The sequence below is a fragment of the Onychostoma macrolepis genome, chromosome 07, assembly GCF_012432095.1.
Source record: "Onychostoma macrolepis isolate SWU-2019 chromosome 07, ASM1243209v1, whole genome shotgun sequence".
Lineage (NCBI taxonomy): Eukaryota > Metazoa > Chordata > Actinopteri > Cypriniformes > Cyprinidae > Onychostoma > Onychostoma macrolepis.
In genome coordinates, this window is record NC_081161.1 from 47264071 (window position 1) to 47282057 (window position 17987).

The window sequence follows — 17987 nt, forward strand, 5'->3', positions numbered from 1 at the left end:
GATAAGATAAGATAAACCTTTATTCGTCCCACAATGGGGAAATTTCCATGCTGCATCAGCAAAAAAAAAAAAAAAAAGAAGTGCAAATACAAAGCAAATACTCAAAAATATCTAGATAACAACAACAAAAATAATAATTACTCTATCAAACAAATAAATTGCACTAAGTTATTACACAGTTTAAATTATTATTATTGCACAATTTAAGAATCGTTATTATCAATGTGTATTGTAATAATTGTCAATGTATTATTATGATAACTTGTTCACTGGGAGAAGCTCTGATTATGAAGTCTAATAGCAGTAGGGAGAAAATACCTTCGGTACAGTTAGGATGTAACAGTCTGTCACTGTAGGAGCTTCTCAGTGGTTAACAAGTGGTTGAGCAACATAGACAACATCGTGAATTGAGAAGGGATCCCTATTAACTGCATACACTTCTGATTAATGTTTGGAGAACTTCTAGAACTATTAATAACACACACATAACTGTGATCCAGATTTTTGGTCAAACCACCCAACATTAATCTGCAGATTATAATGTGGCGTTTGAAGCATCTTTAGCAAGAGACAGAAGTAATGAGCACAGAGCGGAAATGGCGAATATAATATAATGCCGAAAAAGTCATTACCATTAACGACTCTAAGCGCTTGTGGAGTCTACGTCAAAATACAAAATACAATTTTATGTAAATGTTACAGAATGACTGACCAACAATGTTTTCTGGAGGGATCTGGTGGATTCCAGCGTGCCCTACATTGGTGGTCATGTGGTCGTAAATGTAAATTCTGTTGTCTGCACAATAATTCTTACCACTTGCATATCAAATGCAATATCTATTTTACAACAGTATACACTTGCTGAATTATACCGCCTACCAGCTCCGCTGTACAGGAGACATTTCTGGCTGTGAAGTGTGGGAGAGAGAAGTCTCTTATGATCACCAAAGCTGATTTATTTGATTAAAAAATACAGTAAAAATTGTGAAATATTATGTTTCAAAATAGCTGTTTTCTATGTGAATATGTTTTAAACAGTAATTTATTTATGTGATGCGCAGCTGTATTTTCAGCATCATTACTGCAGTCTTCAGTGTCACATGATCTTCAGAAATCATTCTAATATGCTGATTTGCTGCTCAATAAATATTTCTGATTATTAACAATGTTGAAATCAATTTAGCTGATTATTATTATGTAATACATGTTAATATATATATATATATATATATATATATATATATATATAATATAATTATATATAATAATATCATTAATATATTTAATATGGATATGGATCCTGTTATTTACAGTCAAATAATAGATTACACAACCTGTCAATAAATAATAAGGCTTGAACGTGTGGTGTAACTTGGATGGGAAAGATTGCTTACAAAAATGGTTTTGAAGAGCAAACAGCGCAGAACTATCTTTTGTTTGTTTGTTTGTTTATTTAATCATTTTGAATTTCAAAAATTTCAAAAGCACAAAAATCGGTATGTTCTCTAGATATTTAACAAATAATGTAGGCTTATGTCCACATAATGATGCAATAACTACATAAAAATAAATAAAAATGAAAGGGCATCACAAACACATATTAAATTTGTTTGGCTGCACTGGTGTCATCAAATGATGTCATGCGTTTGCACGTAGAGGGCAGTTGATCTGCAGCGCTATTTGAGGATGCCTGATGTAAACCATGCAGGTGAATCACCATTAAGCACACATTAAGTGCAACACTTTAAAAGTCAAATATGATTTAGTGAGCAGCTTTATGGAGGCTTAATGCTCTAAATGAACCGGATAAACCCATCTATTGTGCAGCTGAACTAGCAGCTCTCGTGCCAGATGTGGTTCGGTTTAGGCTTCACTTTCACAATAATACTTGATAAATGATAAGTTGTTACTGTGAGAGAAGTTTCAGATGAAAAACTGTAATTCAGATGTCAAAACAGTTTTAACATTCTTCTCTTAGACAAAAAGTTGACTGAGAAAGCCAGAGAAGAGCAAAGTGATGATAAAATGAGCAGAGTTTATTGAATAATCTTAGTTGCATTTTTCAGTGATCAGACTTCATCTGACCAGCACAACCAACAAGTGTTATTATACCACAAACCACAGCAATGGAAAATTACTGTTTCACAACAACATCCTTTAAATGGATCCATTCTCTGATCTCTTACTCGTGAAGACAAATATCCATTGAAAGCACACAATTGTAAGACTAAACAGCAGTGGAAAATTAAAATAAATGACTAATCCTCGAATGAATCAATGAAATGAGTATATAAATGATTATATGATTAAATGGAAATGAAAAATCCTACACGAATTAAGTATAAATGAACATTAAAGAAAGTAAAACACAAACCAAATGTATGGTTGCTCTCTAAAATTACGTTCTACATAAATGTCTAAATAATTGCAAAATTGCTTATTGCAGATTATATTATCAGCATAACAACTTGAGCCAAAAGTAAGATCATTAAGAAATGATCTTAATGTTATTTATATTAGACTGTAAAAAAAGATTTTCTTTCTCAGTGTAGCTAAATATTCTTAAATCGATGAGAACAGAATGACTGAAGATATTCATTCTAGTTTTGTACCAAAATTGAGCGAATTTTTGCTTAAAACAAGAAAAATATCTCCCATTGGTCTCAGAAAGATGTTTTTGTTTTCCCTTCGAATTAATTGATTTTTCTGACCCCCACTGGCAGATGTTTTATTTGTTTTAAGCATAATCTCATTTAGGAGAGTCAAAAGGTAGGTATTGTTTGATAGAAAATTTTCTACATTTTTAAAAAATATTTTTTCATAAATTTGGACATTTCCATGCTGAGGAACTGCTGATAAAATATCTTTAGATTTAAGTGACAGATTCTGGTGAGTTTGGGCTCTTTTTAATGGAGAGAATCTGCTGTAAATAATGATTTCCACAATCTGAACATTATTACATTTAGTGGTTGCTTAGTAATTAGATTATGAATATTTTCGCAGGTGGTACACTTCAGGCTTGAAAGGTTAAGAGTTATGGCCAATATGCTAGTAATATGCATGCTAGTTCTTTATAAAGTATTACCAAATATCTAGACACTTGTAGTGAAGAAAATTACTGAGGAAAAAAATATTTCTTTGCAGTGATGGGTTTTCATTAAGATGTTATAATTAAGGAATTATTAATGTAAATGCAAATCTGAGCGTTTAATTGCATGCTGTGCTCACATGTGTTATCCTGAGTCATCTCAGTCTTCTAATCAATTGCACAGTGTATTAAACAAAGATTAATGAAAGATTGATGTACTTAATAGATGTAAGATTTTTTTTGTTTGTTTTACCTGACATCTTGAAAGATTTATAAACTGCAATAAATAATGTGTAATCAACTTATATTCCATTATTATTTTATAATTTACTAACACTTCTGTGTTTATTATTCGCTAAATATAATGCATAAAATATGACTGTGTGATGAAAACGCACAAACTATAGATTTCAAAGTCATTATTTCTGTATTACCTGTATCTTGTTTCAAAATATCTGAACACTAAACTACTTAGATTAGATTGTTGTTATTTTTCTAAATGAGTTCTGCATTTATGGACTCAAACCAATGCATGTGTGAGCACTAAATATGCTTCAGTTTTTAATGAAATCCTGAGAAAGTAACATTTGAAATGCATTTGTTCTGTACTTTTAAACAGGATCATCTTATTCTCATTTTTTATCTTATTCTCATCTCAAGTTTTTGTACAGTATGTATACTGGATAACAAATCATTAACGGTGCCAATGCATTGATGGTGTTCTACATCTATGAGTTATTATAAATGTCTGTACCTTAAAGATTCATAAATGTTTGGACAAGTTATCGCGTGTGTCAGAGTCTAGCGTTTCATTGCATGCAACACCTCACATGCCGTCTCTTGTGTGTTTTATTGTGTTTTCTGGCGCTGGAAGATCTTCTCGTCAGGTTGGACGCTCCATGTTATGCTGGATCTGATTTTCATGTCCTGATCCGAGAGGATCTGCTTCATCTAGAGTCCAAATTACATCAGTTATTAGTGAACGAGAGCAATCTACCATCGTTTAGACGTCACTGAACTAAAACTATACAAAAAATAAAATAAAATAAAATAAAATACATTTTTGGTAATTAAAATAAACACTGCAAAAAAAAAAAAGCTTACTTAGTATGTTTGCCCTGTTTTCCAGTATAATATATGCGCATATATTTAGTAAGGGATAATGCATGGCTAGCTGTGCATTAGGGATATGCCGGTATCAAATTTTCATGTTGCGATTAATTGCTAATGCTTTTATCACGGTATACGGTATTATCACAATATTGAAATTTAGTTGCAAAAAGGTGTTGTCATAATACAGTATAACAGGTTTAATAACTTTTTTTCTTATAACAACAATAACTGAACAATTAAATACAATAAAGCAATACACACAAAAAAATTATAAAGACCAATAGGTATCACTTTACAATAAGGTCTCGTTAGTTAACCTTAGTTAATGCATTAACATTAACAATGAGTTATTAATCTTTGTTAAAAAAATACAACTCTTAGTTCATGTTAGCTTGGGTTCATTAGTTGCAACTTTTGATTTTAACAACGTGTTATTAAATATTGGAATTACCTAAGGTTAATGAATGTTTAGAAGATTTTTGTTCATTGGGAGCTTATGTTAACTAATGAAGCCCTAATGTAAAGTGTGACTGAACAATAAAGAATCAAAACACTTTCAAACAATATCTAGGGCATGTAGTAGTCCAGATTCAAATGTAAAAAAAAGTTTGAAAATAAATGGTGGTGTGATGAACACCATGGAGAATACACAAATCTGAATGGCTATTTAAATGATTTTTAAATACCAATAAATCATCAAATGTTTGCATGTGTGTATTCTGTAGGTAAACACAATTTATGCACTGTTAATAGTTACATTTTTTTGTTTTAAAATATATATTTAATTGAGTTTTAGAGATTGCATTTCTAACAAATTATGGATGTTCCCGCCGTGCCTCAGAGAGGCATCATGGAATGTAATTGCAACAATATAACATTTTTAACACAAATAAAGTGGTTATATTGTGAATATAGATGTTATTTAACGTACAATTTTACTAAATTGTTTTAAAAAATACATATTTTGTTATATTTAAGAAAAAAGTTGTGTCCCCTAAATTCATATCTGTGGTCTTACAGCAATGGATGTCGCCTCTTTAAGAAAAGGACTACTTGGACTTCTATTTGGACTACTTCCTGTGTGTAAAGGTCACTGCAGGTGCTGTTGATCTGAGGGGTGCATGGGGAGTACATTCTTTCTTATTCGTTTTCTTAAATTTAGCTAAATTTCTGACAATTTCATGTGTCGCACTTTATTAGTGTCTGTGGTGTTGTGTTGATAACTTGCAGATCTGACATATTTTAATCAAAATTTTGATAAATACATATTTCCACAATGTCCCCTGATCTTGAAATCATCATGATGGCAGCCCCCATTTTAGAAAAGTCTGGATTTAGGCTGATTTGTATGTGGTGTTACTGTCTTTTCTGCTAACACCACAGAGCTTATAACTTGCAATATGAAGTCTGGGGTATTACTTCAAAATGACCAGTGTTTGATTGAAATTATTTAAAAATCGAAATGTTCTTAAGCTTTTATTTTAATGGATATAGCATATTAAACTAACTTTAAATGCATACCAATACATTTTATTAGAAAAAAACAAACAAGCATTTTTACTGCCTCTCATTTGCCACCCCAACTGAAGAATGCAGTCTCAATGAACTCGCCTGAACTCACCCCAGCGGAAAAACAGTTATGACGTAATGAAGCCTCGTTTACTGAAATCACGTGACTTCGCAGTTTGATACGTGCTCCGAACCACTGTTTCGTAAACAATTGATTCACAAAAGTTTCGAAGCTTCACGAAGCAGTGATTCCAAAGCACCATCACTACTGTGATTTGGCCGTAGGCCATTTAAAATCCTTTAATGCACGGCAAGCTGTTGATTATCCTGCTTATTCTATGGTCATTTGCCAAGTTATAGACAAGTTAATACTAATATTGTTCTTTGCAGCGCAATATTTGTCAAAATGGGAAAAAATTACGGTTATTTTTGTCAGTTATGGCATGTTAGCTCTAGCATTCTGCCCGCTTCAAATCAGACACAGAGATGAAATAGTGCGGTGAGATCACATTTATTTATTTATTTGAATGAATTATAGCATTTATTTCAATTAATTCTCAATCAATAGAGAGAGAGAGAGAGGGGAAAAAAGAGAGATGACAGTTGCCTGTGCATTACCTGTGTGCTGCGTCTGCGCATCTCTCTCTACAAACAATTAATTACTTCAAAAACAGCAATGTTACCACCTCGTTGCTTGAGGAATATAATGTAGCGATCTAGTATCTAGGCTATTTTATGAATAAAAATCGTTGGGAAGCATTGACAACAAGTTTATGTGTGTGCGTAGCGCAATCTGTAATTGCTGTAAAGTTACTATTCCACATATTAATGACGGTGACGTGACATGTGGCCAAGTGTGGTGACCCATACTCGGAATTTGTGCTCTGCATTTAACCCATCCAAAGTGCACACACACAGAGCAGTGAACACACACACACAGAGCAGTGAACACACACACAGAGCAGTCTCATCTCACCTTCTTCTCTATGGCCTCCATCACTGTGGATTCATCCAGATGTCCGTCTGATTTGACTGTGAATCTCACACGCTGTATTTTCCTGTTTTCGTGGCAGTAGAAAGGCAGTGGAGTCGAGCAGGTGTCTGCAGCCATCAGTCCGTCAGTATCGGCTCTCGCACACTCTTCTTTCCATTCACGGTATCAGGCTGCCCAGACTCCCATTTCACAGCGGACCACGATGCACTGGTGTTATCTGACCACAGCCATTGAGGCGGGTTCTTGTACAGGCCGAACCAGGCATTTCTTTGGCCCTTTACAGAAAGCTCATTTGCGAGGAACGTGTTCTCTGCTTCATCTGTAATGGTGGCCAGGTCTACGTAGTTTGTTCTGCAGTACATTTGAGCATCACGCCAGGTCTTTCTCAAGTCAATGTACTTAAACTTGTCCTGAAGTGTGTCCTGTTTGTCTGTAAGAAATAGATTTGTGGTCAGGACAGAGAAACATGCATGCAAATGTGAAGTGGCATTGGCATACACAATTAACTATAAGTGTATAAGTTTGTTCACAGAAAATATGGACAAACTCATCCTAAAAAAAAAAATGGCTTGGAAACATTTTTTTGTTTGTGTTATTTTAGTATCATTGATATACTATAATTTTTTGTTAGTATTTTTTTATTTTTTTATTTTAGTATATTTAGTATATCTAAAATGAGACACCAATGTTTCAGGAGTTTAGGACACAGAATAGGACACATGCTTATTTGATAACTGTTTTATTTCCTATTTGGGTTTATGCATATGCTATATATATTTTTTAAGTTATCTGTTTTTTCCAAGGCATTGTTAGATGCCAGTGATTTCAAAACCAGTATCATAGCTTTTACACTATTTCTTGTTATGATTTAACCTCAGAATGATCTCAAAGTAAATAAGAGGAGTCAAGTCTGATTTTGTGGTGGCTGTGCTTTAAATTAAAGTATTACATGGCTCTGTGGAATGCTTGATTCTGATTGGTCAGTTGTGACGTTTTCGTTTCATACAAACGCAGCTGCTGCCATTTTGTTTTGTGCACTGTAATGGATTATAAGATAACTAACAAACTAGTACTGTAAGTACTGTGTCCTATCGAAATGAACTCACTGCTCTCGACTGAATAACTTATGATTAATCTATAGCCTATTCCATTTATACAGTGAAGAATATGCAATGTTATTTTACATTTGGTTATTTAATTTCTGTACTTGGAACACCTACAAATCTAAAAACCCAAAACATCTTTAATTTGTATCTTTGTTCTATTTATTTATTTGTGCTATTGCTTGTAATTTGTTCATTTGTTCTTCTTAATTTACTGACTGTTCACTTGTCTTTAATAATGTTTGAACATTATATTTGTTAGTAGTTTTTGCTGTGTTATTGAAATTGTAATCATGAATTGTAAAATTTAACTGGTATAGGCCTATAAATTTGGTGTTATTTAAGCTTATTTATTATAATACAAGATAACGGGTCAAAAACAATTATAACTTTTTTTTACAACGAAGTTAGGCTACTTGAAATAAAATATTTCAATGTTACTTGAAATAATATAAATATTAACAGATAAATTATTTAAATTTCTTATACATATTCCGTTTCTTTCAATTTCTTATTAAGCGTTAAAAGAAAAAAAAATCATCTGGAAGAAGGGGGCCCACATTTCTGTCTTGCATACCCCCCTTAAAACTCTTCATGGCGCCCCTGCAAGCAGCCTGTAATAAGCGGGATAATGTACATCCAGCCAGGTGTTATTGCAAAATAAAGATGTACATTATCCCTTTCTTATTATGATCTTAATTCAAGTGAAGGATTTTGACAGTCTGATAGTAATCAGTGTTGAGTTCTACGGTAAGGTTAAGCCTGCCTGCTTTAAATGTTTCAAAATGATTAACAGTTGAAAATATTAGAAATTTAGAAAAGTAATCAAAAAGTAATCAAATGTAATAAGTTACATTACTTTAATAAAGTAATTGAAAAGTTACACTACTTATTACATTTTAGATAGGGTAACTTGTCATCTGTAACCTATTACATTTCCAAAGTAATCTTCCCAACACTGTATATATTAGGCAAAGTGGAGAGAAGAGATCCAGTCTGGAGATGAGCAGGAACAGTTGATTTGCATGGCAGACGTGGAGATCCAGATTTTTGGTTTGTTCATTTGTTTTTAATATTCAACAGGCAAAGTTCTTCTAAATGCAAAAATGTTCATAATTGTTTGAATAAAACAGACTACTGACTAAACAGACTATATATGTGTATATATATATATATATATATATATATATATATATATATATAGGTCAGTGGCCCTTGGCTTGGTGTTGTTGGCAGAATTCGGCCCTCGGTGAAAGCTAATTGAGGAACCCTGGTTTGGAGGGACAACTCAGTGCTCATTAAGAGTTAAACAAAATTCATGCATTAAAAAGCTGAGTTTCTAAACTTTAAAATGATACCTATTTGGTGTTATTACATTTAGTGGTTGCTTAGTAATTGGATTATGAATATTTTCGCAGGTGGGGGTTGGGGGGTGCCTGCTGGTGGTACACTTCAGGCTTGAAAGGTTAAGAGTTATGGCCAATATGCTAGTAATATGCATGCTAGTTCTTTGTAAAGTATTACCAAATATCTAGACACTTGTAGTGAAGTAAATTACTTAGGAAAAAAAATATTTCTTTGCAGTGATGGGTTTTCATTAAGATGGTATAATTAAGGAATTATTAATGTAAATGCAAATCTGAGCGTTTAATTGCCTGCTGTGCTCACATGTGTTATCCTGAGTCATTTCAGTCTTCTAATATTTTTATTTTTTTTGCTTAAAATAAGAAACAATATCTTTAATCTTATGAAATCTTAAGTCATTTTGCTTCTTAAGTAAATGTATCTTGATTTAAGAATATTCTGAAATATATTTGTATTAGAAAACAAGACATACTAAGTGCATCTTTTTTTGTGTGTATAAGGTCTGTGAGTTTGAATTTTATGAACTGCATGTTTGTTTGTTTGTTTGTTTTAACTCAAATCAAAGAGATCAATGAGTACTGTATAATTTCTTACCAGTTTGGCAAAAGAAGCTGTCTTCATCAGTACAGTATTCGTCACCCCATTGTCTGTATTTAATTACAGTCCCACAGGCCTCGTTTGTGTCAGATAAGTCTGGCTGAGAGGAATCCCATTTCGCATTGCTGATCGACGTGTTTTGATATGACCAACGCCAAATGATACTGTAGAAGCCGATCCAGGCGTCAGATTGAAAGTTCTCCGCATCTGCTGCCTCCTTTAGTTTGGCTCTGTCTTCATCACTCTGAACGGTCGCCAGATCCATGTGTTTCTCTCTGCAGTAAGATTGCGCTTCTGCCCAGGTCTTTGGCTCTTCGATCAGGACGATTCGATCCAGGTCACATGAAGCCTTCGACAGGATTCCTGCTGCAGGAAAATCAATAGTGTTAAGTTGATCTAAACCTCTGATCGGACATCAGTTTCTTTCACTAACACTCACCGAGAAAAACAACCAGTTGAATCTTGTTCTGTAACATCATGTCTTCACAGGTTTGTTCACTGAAAGAAAGAAATGACAAGAATACGACATGCTGGTTAATTTTCTGATATTGAAAGTGTAGTAGTTTTCTCTATAGTCAAGGGGATTTATTGGAAATGAGCAGCAAGCAGACATGGTTACAAAATGTGTTATTGCAGAAAGAATCAGTGAATGCAAAGCCCACCCTCAGACATAAACCCCTTAATCAACCAATATAAGACAAAAATAAGAATGAGTAGAATGTCAAAACTATTTGAAATAAATCCTGTGGTTGGAAAAGCTGCATTTTCCCTTTTAAATCAAGACATGACCAAGTTGTATACACAAGGTGTTGGAAGCGCCATACTTGACTGACACATGGACGTTTATTGAAGGGTGAAGAAGCACCAAAATGTCAATGCCGTAGTCCCAACTTGTCTGTAAAATATATATTTTTGGTCTGTCCAATTTATAATGTTATGAGACCGCGATTTTTATCAGGACAAACTTTAAAGGACTGACGTACCCGGAAAAACTTTTATGATTTTAATCCCAAGTACATTTAAAGAATGTTATAGAATTTTGATTAATCTTGTCTTTTTGTCTAAAATGAATTTTATTTTGTATTATTATAATGTATATTATATTGTATTTATGATATTATGTTGTTGTTGTTATATGTTTAATTTGTGTCTGTCATGTAATAACTGATGAAGCTGCTATGGCAGTAAACATAAATGTAACCAACATCTATATTCAAGGTTTTTAGACACTTTCAGGCATTGATCGTACATTTCATATGTTCACAAAGGTTGTTTAATATGACTAAATTCACCAGGTTTACCATCAAAAGTATTTTTAATGGTCAAGTACACTGTAAATAATGATGGCAATGTGTTTTTTCATTAGTTTAAATCATCAAATTAACCAATTTCAACTTCATTTTTGTAAGTTATATGGGATTTTACAATTTTTGTTTTGTTTTTTTTTTTAAGTTAGTTTAATATAAATTAAGTTGAGCTTACTTGTTCAACAAATTTGATAATACTTATTTAAGTATAATAAGTTTCGCCATCGAAATCACAACAAACCCCAATTTACCTGATGTGGAGCAATTGAAGATTGATCTTCTCACCAGTATATCAAGTTTCTTCTCACAACAAACTTGTCTTTTGCTAACTACCCAACTCTTTATACATTACATTATGCAAAATCTTTTGTCAGTACTGTATGTAAGACGCTGAGACTGATTTACATTCTGATTTTGCTGCAATATGAGACTCTTTATTCAAATAGCATCAGAGACCATGATAGAGCTCAGAAGTGCTTTTTCACAACTATAAAACATATGTCACAAATTAATTAAAGTGATATGAAACCTGTGCCATCAAACATGAAAACCAATAGGAAAAGGATTTGCCACCCGCAGTTGATTTTGATATTCTAGGTATTATCGAATGGCCAGAGTTTTGAGATCGCTGCAGTCGTAAAGGTCTATAATGCAATTAGAGCTCGCCCAAAAACTGAGGTGCTAAACATTCAGGGCTTTATAGGTAATTAGCAAGATTTTAATATCTATACCATGTTTAATAGGGAACCAGTGCAGTGTTGACAGAACCGGGCTAATATGGTCATACTTCCTGGTTCTAGTAAGAACTCTAGCTGCTGCATTTTGGACCATCTGGAGTTTGTTTATTAAACGTGCAGAGCAACCACCCACCCAATAAGGCATTATAATAATCTAACCTTGAGGTCATGAACACATGAATTAACATTTCTGTATTTGCCATTGAGAGCATAGGTCATAACTTACATATATTTTTGAGATGGAAAAATTAGGTTTTAAGTGAATTATCGTTTTTATTATTATTCTGTGTTTTTGATTGAAATAAACAGAGAACATCCATCCTTTGGTAAGAGTAGAAGTCACAATTTCAAACTGTAGCCGACTTATTTGGGGGATATCATATTCATAAATTAATTTCCACAAAGAATCCAATTGTTCACTTTTAAGATGTTACTGTTGTGATTAGTAATTAATTGGTTATTCTTTATTAATTGGTCATAGTTCACAAGTAGTTCTCAATGAGGAGATTTTTATTTAATAATTATCACATATCTAATAAGGAACTACCTTTCTCCTAAATTTGCTATTACTTACTGCTTAGTTAATCTTTCTTCTCTATTAGTTAACAGTATTAAGTTGAGTGTTAATGTAGTACTACCTATTACTTCCTGCATAGTTACTTGTTAACAACGGACCATTATTCTAAAGTGTTACAGAAATACCTCTAGTTTTGTTTTCCTCCAGCTGCGCTCCATTTTCCGGGCTACTCTCTTTAGGGCCCAAGTGTGCTCATTATACCACGGTGTTGGACTCTTTTCCTTAATCTTCCTTAAGTGTAAAGGAGCAACCATATCTAAAGTGCTAGAAAAGAGAGATTCCATAGTTTCTGTTACATCATCAAGTTGTTCTGAGCTATTGGATATGCTGAGGAATTGAAATAAGTCTGAAAGGTTATTTACAAAGCAGTCTTTTGTGGTAGAAGTAATGGTTTTGCCATAGTCTTTTTGTGGGGCAGTCATGGCATAATGGATAGCGAGCTGGACTTGTAACCTGAAGGTCTCAGGTCCGGCAGGGATTGTTGGTGGGGGGAGTGAATTTCCAGCGCTCTATCCACCCGCTTGTCCGCTGTAGGGTCAGACTTGACGTGAAAATGTACTTTCTTATATCGGAATTTGTTATTGTTGTTTGACAAAAATTAATTGAGTTTTCAGTCTCTTCATTAAGTAATAATAAAACTCTCCAATGGTGTTAAAATCAAAGTTTTTTATATGTAAAATCACATAAATGTTCAGACATGTTGATCAGGTACAAATAATAAACCTACCTGTACATACTAAATTGTCTATTTTGTATATTGTGTTTGTGCTATTTTGCACATTGTCTATTTTTATATTTGTATATTATTATCTTTATTCTCTGTCTTGTCTTTTCACTGTCGTTCTGTCGCACTGTGGAGCTTCTGTCACCAAAACAAATTCCTTGTATGTGTAAACATAACTGGCAATAAAGCTAATTCTGATTCTGATAAACTAATTGAAGAATATATAAAGGTGAATCTCAATAAATTAGAATGTCTTGGAAAAGTTCATTTATTTCAGTAATTCAACTCAAATTGTGAAACTCGTGTATTAAATAAATTCAATGCACACAAACTGAAGTAGTTTAAGTCTTTGGTTCTTTTAATTGTGATGATTTAGGCTCACATTTAACAAAAACCCACCAATTCACTATCTCAACAAATTAGAATACTTCATAGGACCAATAAAAAAAATATATATATTTTTAGTGAATTGTTGGCCTTCTGGAAAGTATGTTAATTTACTGTATATGTACTCAATACTTGGCTCCTTTTGCTTTAATTACTGCCTCAATTCGGCGTGGCATGGAGGTGATCAGTTTGTGGCACTGCTGAGGTGGTATGGAAGCCCAGGTTGCTTTGATAGCGGCCTTCAGCTCATCTGCAATGTTGGGTCTGGTGTCTCTCATCTTCCTCTTGACAATACCCCATAGAGAATCTATGGTTCAGGTCAGGCGGGTTTGCTGGCCAATCAAGCATAGTAACACCATGGTCATTGAACCAGCTTTTGGTACCTTTGGCAGTGTGGGCAGGTGCCAAGTCCTGCTGGAAAATGAAATCAGCATCTCCATAAAGTTTGTCAACAGAAGGAAGCATGAAGTGCTCTAAAATCTCCTGGTAGATGGCTGCGTTGACTGTGGACTTCAGAAAACACAGTGGACCAACACCAGCAGATGACATGGCAGCCCAAATCATCACAGACTGTGGAAACTTCACACTGGACTTCAAGCAACATGGATTCTGTGTCTCTCCACTCTTCCTCCAGACTCTGGGACCTTGATTTCCAAATGAAATGCAAAATTTACTTTCATCTGAAGAGAGGACTTTGGACCACTGAGCAAGAGCCCAGTTCTTTTTCTCCACAGCCCAGGTAAGACGCTTCTGATGATGTTTCTGGTTCAGAAGTGGCTTGGTAGCCCTTTTCCTGAAGACGTCTGAGCGTGGTGACTCTTGCACTGACTCCAGCTTCAGTTCTCTCCTTGTGAAGCTCTCACAAGTGTTTTAATCAGCTTTGCTTGACAGTATTCTTAAGCTTGCAGTCATCCCTGTTGCTTATGCACCTTTTCCTACCCAAATTCATCCTTCCAGTCAACTTTGCATTTAATATGCTTTGATACAGCACTCTGTAAACAGCCACACCTTTCAGTAATGACCCTCTGTGACTTACCATCTTTGTGGAGGGCGTCAATGTTCATCTTCTGGATAATTGCCAAGTCAGCAGTCTTCTCCATTATTGTGGTTTCAAAGAACAAGAGATACCCAGAATTTATACTGTAGGGATGGTCATTAATTGAAACTCAAATGTAAATATTCTAATATTTTGAGATACTGATTTTTGACTTTCATGAGCTGTAAGCTCTAATCATCAAAATTAAAACAAACAAAAAACTTTTGAAATGTTTTACTTTACATGCAATGAATTTAAAATATATGAAAGTTTCACGTTTTGAAATAACTTACAAGAAAAAAAATAAACTTTTTCACGACATTCTAATTTATTGAGATGCACCTGTATACTGACAACTGTATTAATCCACTGAGTATAAAAAAAAAATTTCTTAGGTACAATATCCTTGTAATATCTATTATATAATGTAAATTATTTTACATAACTATGTGTTTATTTGTCAAAGGAATATATAAAACCCCAAAACAGAAAAAAAAATGGGATGTTTTGTAAGATCCAATGAAATCTTTTGCTTTAACTTTTGTTTAATTGAAAAAAAAAGTACAACGAAAATATTTCCCATGTTTTCACTGACCAGCTTAAATGTTTTGTAAATATAAACGAATTTTGAAGATGATGGCTGCAACACACTCCAAAAAAGCTAGGACAGAGGCAAAATAAAAGCGAAAGATTACAGAATATCCAAATTAAACTCTTTTGAAACAGTCAACAATAAACAGATGAACTGGTAATGGGTGAGGGGATCATGATTAGTTATAAAAGGAACACCTCAGTCTTTGCCAGCAAAGCCACTTTGTGCCAAATTTAATGCGAGAAGTGTCAAACTGTCACGGTGCACACAGCAGGGAGGAACGAGGAACACGGAGACAAGGATAAACTTCAAAATAATAGTCAACACTTAACTAATAAATCACACTTAACAAGGACAGGAACAAGACCAAATATGGAAACAAGAGGCGGGAACACATGACACACACGACAGAGGACTGACACAAACAAATCAAAAATCACATTTATCAATGCAAAATATAGCAAAGAATTTAGGTCTTTCACCAACTATCATACATAATATTGTGAAAAGATTAAGGGAATCAAGATAAATCAAGGTCCGAAACCTCAGTTGAATGTGCTTGACCTTTAACCCCTCAGATGGCATTGCATAAGAAACTGTCATGCTGCGATGTTATATATAGCCACATGGGTTCAGGAGTACTTCAGTCTGCCACAGTCTGCTGCTGTATTAAGAAATACAACTTTAATCTCTTCTATGCAGTGATGCCGCCGGCATATATTGGGATTGTAGAGACATATAATTCTGTCAAGATGTCATCTATCATGGGAAGTCTATGTTTGTTAGATCAAAACGATGCCAGTTCAAATTCTGCATGTGCTACAACAGTTTTGTAGACAAAGAGTGCTAGTGTGCTGCAGCCAATCAAAATCAAATTTTGTTTATATTTACAAAATACATTTAAGTGGGTCAGTGAGAACATCGGAAATCTTTTCTTTGTACTTTTGTCAAATAAAGGTTAAAGAGAATTAAAAAAATCACAGATTCTTAATTTGATTGCATTTAATATATATATATATATATATATATATATATCCAAATTGGGGTGGTAAAAATAAATGTTTGACTAATAATAATAATAATAACAGTAATAATAAATAATTGTCAAAATATTAACCTAATTTATTAAGCATTAACATAATTCATGATTGTTATAATTATACAAATACTTATACAATTATATCATTTTTTTATTGTTTTTTTATGCAAGCCTCTCAGTTCCAGTGTTGGTCTGTCGGGAGACATTGAGCCCTGCTGGACATCTGGAGGAGCAGCAGGTGAAAATACAGATGAGACATGTAAATACTCCTAGACCAGCGGTTATTAATCCTGCTCGTGGGGACCCTGCTCTGCACATTTTGTACGTCTCTCTTCTCTGACACACTCAGTTCAGTTCATGGAGTCTCTCCTAACGAGTTGATGATCTGAATCAGGTGTGTTAAGATAATCTAGACACATTTGAATGTAAATGAACATGAAAGGAATTTAAGAGCTTTTCAAGCAATACAATATAGTGCATGAGTCATATGGATTACTACTGTTTTCTTTAATGTTATGATTCTATAATGATAATTTATCAATAGCTTCATGATGCTTATTTGTCCAGTTTGCATGAGAATGAGTGAATGCTGACAGGATTTTTCCTGCTGAACTCTCCTCTTTATTTGTTTAGTTTGAAACAGACAGTGATAAATGAGCTCTGGGTTGATGTAATGCTGTTTAGGAGATCGGATGATGTTTTATTAACCCATGTAGTTTTTATTGCAGTCGTAACTAAGGCAAACACACGCAAACACACTCATGTTTGCATATGCATGAATTTGTTAAGCTAATGATGCATGTCAATACTGAAAAATCAAAGAAAGGAATTATTTGCATGGAGAGTTACGTTTTTATTGACAATTGCTCAGGATGATGGGATCTGCAATGAATTTTCTAACAAATAACAGCCAAGCTTTATTATATTATAAATGGACTAGTGTAGTTACATTATTGTTATTATTATTATTATTATTATTATTTCCTTTTATCTCTTAATGTTAGTCTTGGTTGAATTGATGAAATCCTCCAATACAGTACAAACGTTTTAGCACAACAATAGTTATTATCAGAATGTAATTATTTGTGCAATTTACTAGCAATTTCTGAGAGAAAATTGTTTCACAACCAGATTTTTGTGCAGTATATCTAATCAGTTCTACAGTATACATACAATTCATATTTTTCTTAAAGGGCTCATATAATGCTACATACACTTTTACAGGTTGTTTGAACTGAAATGTGTGTTGGCAGTGTGTGTACACAACCACCCTATAATGATAATGGTTGTTTCTCCGCCGGAGCAGATGTAGACAAGAATGACTCCTAAGCGATTGAGGTGTTGTGTTGTTGGATGTAATAATGAACATAGCAGTCGTCATTTACTCCCGTCATCTGAGCCGCTGAAGAGGATTAGGTTTTGTTCTGAAGGGAATGCGCCCTCCATCTACCTAAATGTTCGTGCGAATCATTCGTGATCCAGCTTCACCTCCAGAAGAAGTGAAGGTTTTTTAAATGACTCTTTGCAAATTGCCTTTCCTAATAATGTGCTAATTAGCAAGTTTCAGATGAATGCGGGGCGGGGTCAGCAGAGCTCATTAACATTTAAAGGAGAATGACACAATATGGCTTGATCTGACAAAAAGCTGCTTTTGACAGGCTAAAAAAAAAAAGGTGTTTTGATGAGAAATTAGACATTTTAACCAAACTATGTTACAGACATTTCATTGAAACTCTGAAGAATCATTATATGACCCCTTTAAACAGTTCTTTTTTTACAAACTTCATGAAGATCAGTACAAAACCTAACAAACCTATAT

At 33.8% G+C, this 17987-nt stretch overlaps 1 long non-coding RNA gene across 1 annotated transcript; it reads right to left on the bottom strand.

The window, feature by feature from the left end:
- Positions 1–3825: 3825 nt before the first annotated feature.
- Positions 3826–9841, bottom strand: LOC131543304 (uncharacterized). Its single transcript, XR_009271873.1, has 3 exons — positions 9767–9841; positions 6687–7134; positions 3826–4039 (listed from the first exon to the last, which is right to left on the bottom strand). It is a non-coding gene; the product is annotated as an uncharacterized LOC131543304 (long non-coding RNA).
- Between the last annotated feature and the right edge of the window lie 8146 nt (positions 9842–17987).